Below are 6651 nucleotides of genomic sequence, written 5' to 3' on the forward strand. Positions count from 1 at the left end.
CTAAGGGTATGTGTCCACGTTCAGGATTGCATCAGGATTTGGTCAGGATTTTCCATCAGTATTTGTAAGTCAAAACCAGGAGTGAGTGATAAATGTAGAAGTGGTACATATGTTTCTATTATACTTTTCCTCTAATTGTTCCACTCCTGGTTTTGGCTTACAAATACTGATGAAAAATCCTGACCAAATCCTGATGCAATCCTGAACGTGGACACATACCCTAACAGAGTCCCTTTAAGTTTATGCTAGCAAGCGCAGCTTCCACAAGTGCAAGTTCCAAAGGCATTCTTGAAAACTGAAATGCTCTCAACTCCATGCAATGAAGAGTGGTTCTGTGGTCATGACATAGATAACCTATCAACGGGGTTCAACACAGGGCACCACCACGATTTGCTGTTATTAGCTCTAGAAGCTCTACATTCAAGGAGCTGATTCACCAAAGCTTTTACATCAGAACTGAGCCTTAAATTTGTGAACTTTGCAGTATTCACCCCAGTTTCTCCCAATTGCACTAAAATGGTCGGAGCTGTGTTGTTCGATACACCAGAAATTTCACTCCAGAACCTGATGGGAATCAGATTTCGGAGGCAGATGTCGCTCATCAGATACCAGGGTGGATAAAAATCAATGTTTTTTTTTAAAAATCAAAAAAATCGGATTTTTTTTATTTAAATCGGATTTTTTTGATTTAAATCGGATTTTTCTCAATAAACTGCTTTTTGAGGAAAATATTTTACCATCCAAAGGTTCTTCCATCATGAGATAAAGCTGAGTTGTTTAACTCAGTAGAATAAAGGCTGTATATGTGTAACATTCACAATGCCATGCTCTTCCAGAGGTTTCTGTAGGATTAGTGGGCAGTTTCTCTCCTATATTATCACAGACGCTCGCTTTACTTACGCAGTTCTCAAAACTGAATTTGACTCCGCAGAGGTCCCAGCCTCTTCTTCATGGCAAAAATGTTACAACATGAACAGAGTTGAGAAAAAGACCTTAATCCTATTGTTCTACAAACCTATGAATACAGAATCAACCCCTTCAGTGCCAAGTCCAAGAAGTCAGACAACATGTTTCTGATTGTTTGGAGTGGAATAGATCTGCACAACACAAGAAGAATGTGAATCTAAGTGTTTTGAGGAGGAAGGGCAAGCAGACAAAAAAATGAAAGTGAAACTTTGAGCACAATACTGCAGCATAGCCACAGACAGACAAGTCTGGATCTGTTTGTGTGTACGATCTGAGGTTTATTACATTCTTTCCTTATAATGGCAGCAGGCCGTAAAAGAGACCCAGTTTGGGAATATTTTAATGAAGCTCCTTCGCCTATCGGTAAGGCAGGCATGCGTGCAAAATGCAAACGATGCAACAAAGAGATGCAAGGCCTGGTGGCGTGAATGAGGCAACATCATGAGAAGTGCGGTGATGAAGATGACCAAAGAAACACTTCACTATCAACATCTTCATTTCCCTTCTGGTTGCAGTTTTCATAATGTGATTTCAAACGGCAAACAAGTCCTTGGATATCCTTTTGACAGTATTTGCACTTTGCTCTTGCACCTTTCTTTCCAAGATCTGCTGCTGGCATCTCAACAAAATGAACCCAAATAGGGTCTCTCTTACGACCTGCCATGGCTCACACAGATCACTTATGAAGTTTGATTGTTACTACAGCCAAGTACTGCTGACTATCCAACAAGTTTGGGCATGTCAACTGAATGGAAAAAGAAACTAAACCAAAAGTGAAACCAAGCTAGAAGTGTGGAATTAAAGGGGCAGTATGAACAAAATGTGGAGGCTATTAATAGTTTATACAATTAAGACATGCTGCTTTTAAACACCTACCTATTGCCATATAGTAAAACAAAAAAGATTTTTACTTACTTTGGGGTCCCCCCCTCACCCTGGCGTTAGATCGTTGCCCCTAGTTTCGTCCGTGTAACTATGGGCGCACATGCGCACTGCTCTCACTTCTCATTTTAATCGTGATTTATATTAAAAAAAACCTTTTGATTTAAATCAGTGATTTAAATCATGATTAAAATGATTTAAATCGATCCGATTTAAATAGAAAAAAATCTTTTGATTTAAATCGTGATTTAAATCATGATTTAAATCGGCGTGATTTAAATCAATCCACCCTGTCAGATACTCCAGGTTTATAAAGATGTGTCCCTGTTCATGGATCAGCCTGAAAGCCTCCGCAACACTGGCCTTGATGAATTGGGTCCATAGTGAAGTGACCACTGCACAGAACTGCACCTCAGCCACAGTCCTCTTGACCTGCGGTAATAATCATCACTGGAGAGGAGAGCGTTTGTGAAGCCCAGAAAGGGAATCTGTCTCCAGCTTTTGCTACCTAATCAGAGAACTGCATAATGTAGGGACAATTTTCTGCATATGCACAGTGTACACAGAAAGCAGCCAGTGATGCGGGCGGGTTATAAAGAGCCCAGCATTCAGAGAGCCAATAGAGGCATATAAAATTTTTTAATTAAACCTGCAGCACCTAGTAAAGTACGGTAAGTGCTACATCACTGCAATCAGCCCAACAATATGCTGCTTTCAGATGGGGTAGCAAAAACCTGGAGCAGATTCACCATTCAAGTGAACGTGTCATCAAAAATGATCTATAGTTTAAAGATTTTTTCATAATAATCACCATTTCCAACCACTGTACGTTGCCCTAAAACCAGTGATGAAGGTCATCCTGACACTTAATGCAATGATAAACAGATGAAGACAATTTCTAAGTATTAGGCTGGAGTCACAGACAAAGTACAAAAAATCTGTCCGATTTTGTCTGCCGAGAATCGCACAAATGTTCTCCGTATGTCATCCATGTGCAATGCCAGGATGCGTTTTTTTCTCAAAAAAGTATCCGTGTGTCATCCGTATGGTGAGATTTTCTCACACACTTGCAAAATGAGCAAATAGCTGAGCCAATTTCCCGTCACCTGCCCAATGCCTGAAAATTTCTCGCAAGTCACACTGATGGTCCGTGTGCTGTGCGATTTTTTTCTCGCACCCATAGACTTGCATTGGCATTTCTCAGCTGAGATACGCAGACAATCGCAGCATGCTGCGATTTCACTCGCAAGTATAATACGGACGAGAAAAAAAACGGATGATGAGAGCTGCCCCATAGATTAACATTGGGCCGAGTGTTATGCGATTTTTTATCGCTTAGCACTCGTCCGTATTACGCTGTAGTGTGACCCCGGCCTTATATTGCTTCCTACATCCTAACAAGCTTAATATGCATCAACTACTGAAGACTCAATTTTGGTTATTTTTATATCTAATGGCTAATATGGTACAAAGATATTTGCATTTCAATACATTTTCTGTACTATTACTCAATTGTGTGGTGTTGATGAATTGAAATGGCAGAGGGAGACCTCATGAAGACTCCAATCACCACTATCATAGTAGTACTCTGTTTAAGCCTAGCTGTAGACTGGGCTTCATAGGAAATGATTATATGATACTTCAGTATTACAGTGTATCGATACAATCTTAGGTTCAAACTCCCTAAAACCCTTAAAGGGAACCTGCCACCCCCCTCAGGCGTTTGTAACTAAAAGAGCCACTTGTGCAGCAGTAATGCTGCATTCTGACAAGTAGTAGCAACAGAAATCCCATATACAAATTTGAGAAACAGGGGTAGCGACACAAATTGTCCGCAACCCCTGTTCAAACAACCTCAGCTCCAATAAACAGACAAAAATAGGAGAAAAAGGAACAAACTGATTACATCCGGTAAAAATAGTCATATAACTTTATTAATTCGTAGAAAAGATAAAACATCTCAACAGTACATAAAGAGCCATAAACAATGCAGATTGCTATATACCCCACCCCCCACCTATCACCACCTCACATTGCACATGAGTCCCTGAAAAAATAACAAAGGTCCAAAGACCATAACCCTGAGGGAGCAGTGCATCCAAAAGTGAACACCTGGAGGTCAGCATGCATCCATAAAGTGACTAAGGATAAAGTAACACCTGTCTATCTTTCATATAAAGTGCGGAAATAACTAGCAAAAGGTGCAATGCTTACCAGCAGATGAGTTGGAACAAGGGGGGTCGGATGGAGGGTCCCGACGCACGTTTCACGGCTACTTGGGGCTGCTTTCTCCCTTGTTCCCACTCATCTGCTGGTAAGCATTGCACCTTTTGCTAGTTATTTCCGCACTTTATATGAAAGATAGAGAGGTGTTACTTTATCCTTAGTCACTTTATGGATGCATGCTGACCTCCAGGTGTTCACTTTTGGATGCACTGCTCCCTCAGGGTTATGGTCTTTGGACCTTTATGTTATTTTTTCAGGGACTCATGTGCAATGTGAGGCGGTGATAGGTGAGGGGTGGGGTATATAGCAATCTGCATTGTTTATGGCTCTTTATGTACTGTTGAGATGTTTTATCTTTTCTACGAATTAATAAAGTTATATGACTATTTTTACCGGATGTAATCAGTTTGCTCCTTTTTCTCCTATTTTTGTCTGCATTCTGACAAGGTGGCTCTTTTAGTTATGCTCCCTGCACACGCCGAAATAAAAGCTTATAAAATGTGCCCCCTCATACCGTGAAATCACCAGGGTGGCGGGACTTTCCTTCCTAATCAGACGCCTCCCAGCCGTCACTCCGGGCCTGTGCGTGCCGGGCGCTGCTCCTCTTGCTTCATTAGCGTCCCCGGCGCCAGATGACAGCGGCATTTAACTACCGCTTCCGGCCATCGGGCCAGAAATGCGCGCATAACTGACCCCCATCATGTGATCGGGGGTCAGCGATGCATCGGCTTGACAACTTGAGGTCTCCTTGACACCTCTATGGTTGTTGATGCCGGCTTGCTATGAGTACCACCCTGTGGTCGGCGCTCATAGCAAGCCTGTAATTCAGCTGCATAGGAGCGATCTGATGATTGCTGCTATGTAGCTGAGCCGATCCAGTTGTGCCAGCTTCTAGCCTCCCATGGAGGCTATTGAAGCATGTCAAAAGTTAAAAAAAAAAGTTTTAAAAAAATATGAAAAACACAAAAGTTTAAGTCACCCCCCCCCATTCAAAATAAAATAAAAAAAATTAAACATACACATATTTGATATCGCCGCGTTCAGAATCGCCCGATCTATCAATTAAATAAAATATCCTGATCGCTAAACGGCGTAGCGAGAAAAAAAGTCAAAACACCAGAATTACGTTTTTTGGTCGCCGCGACATTGCATTAAAATGCAATAACGGGTGATCAAAAGAACTTATCAGAAACGTCACCTTGGCACGCAAAAAAATAAGCCCTCACCCGACCCAGATCACAAAAAATGGAGACACTACGGGTATCGGAAAATGGTGCAATTTTTTTTTTAAAGCAAAGTTTAGATTTTTTTTTTCGCCACTTAGATAAAAAAGACCCTAGACATGTTTGGGGTCTATGAATTCGTAATGACCTGGAGAATCATATTGGCAGGTCAGTTTTAGCATTTAGTGAACCTAACAAAAAAGCCACACAAAAACAAGTGTGGGATTGCACTTTTTTTTGCAATTTCACTGCACTTGTTTTTTTTTTTTCCTTTTCTAGTACACGACATGGTAAAACCAATGATGTCGATCAAAAATACAACCTGTGCTGCAAAACATGAGCCCTCACATGGCCATATTGACGGAAGAAAAAAAAGAGTTATGGCTCTGGGAAGGAGGGGAGCGAAAACGGAAAACCGAAAAAAGCTCCAGTCATGAAGGGGTTAACCAATAAGGTTAAAAAAATTATGCGTTATTTTTCATCCCCACATGTCAGAGGAGAGAACAAAAGGTATGGCTCCTGGAAAAAAAATGAAATCTGCCCACATCCTTAAGGGCTTGGGACACCCCATAATTGTCCTAATACTGCCCAGCACCCATGTGATGTTCCCCTGTAACTCCCCCAACCATGAGCCCCCCGTCCTCTGACGACCCCAAACCGGGACTCACGGGTACACCACCGGCATAGAGCCAGGAATCTGCGCCGTTTCACCCCCTCGTCCGTCTCCCCGGAGCTCTGTGTCGCTGTCCTTCGCCGTCTCCCTGCAGCTTTCACCATACCTCAAACAACAGCCGTCCATTTTGTCCCAGCTATAACACGCCCTATCTCCCCTCTACAGGAGCGGCTCTCCGCTCTGTTTTACGACATGAAGGCAGAATTCACCACAAAGATTTCCCAAATTACCGAGGAGGTCTCGTCAGGTCCACGGTTTTCACGTCTAGGCCCCGGCTGCCGCCCAGCTCACCTCGCGAAACCGTCTCTCACACGCCAACCGCCGCCATTAGCTGCTCGTCTGCGGGGTCTCTCCAACTCAACAGCAGGGGCAGCTAGAGGACGAACTCACTGCTCCCTCTGCTGGTGACTGTTAACGCGCATGCGTAGCAAAACCTGTAACATGAGCGCTGCCGCATGGCGAGAGTTGGCTAATACGCATGCGCTGATGAAGTTCCCTCAAGCTGTAGCTTTTAGTTATTTTTGTTTTTGCACCCAAATAAATGATAAAGCAGTTACCTCTTCTGTCACATTTTCCATAGTTTGTAGTAAAACTTTGTAACTACATTCCTGAAGAGCAAATCTACGTAATTATGCATCTATAAGGCTACGTTCACACCAACGTATTAGGCTGCAGTCACAC

The 6651-nt window shown here is 42.6% G+C and overlaps 1 protein-coding gene across 3 annotated transcripts in view; it reads right to left on the reverse strand.

Annotated features, from left to right (window-relative positions):
• The window catches only part of DIDO1 (death inducer-obliterator 1), an 81800-nt gene extending 75427 nt beyond the window's left edge, over positions 1-6373 (reverse strand). For 2 of the 3 annotated variants that reach the window (XM_077252907.1, XM_077252905.1), the window contains exon 1: positions 6201-6339. The gene's annotated coding sequence lies outside the window, so the exon portion shown is untranslated. Of the gene's footprint in view, positions 1-6200 lie in introns of all 3 variants that reach the window. The other variant, XM_077252906.1, reaches the window with a different exon arrangement.
• Positions 6374-6651: the final 278 nt, after the last annotated feature.

This window comes from Ranitomeya variabilis, chromosome 4, assembly GCF_051348905.1.
Source record: "Ranitomeya variabilis isolate aRanVar5 chromosome 4, aRanVar5.hap1, whole genome shotgun sequence".
NCBI lineage: Eukaryota > Metazoa > Chordata > Amphibia > Anura > Dendrobatidae > Ranitomeya > Ranitomeya variabilis.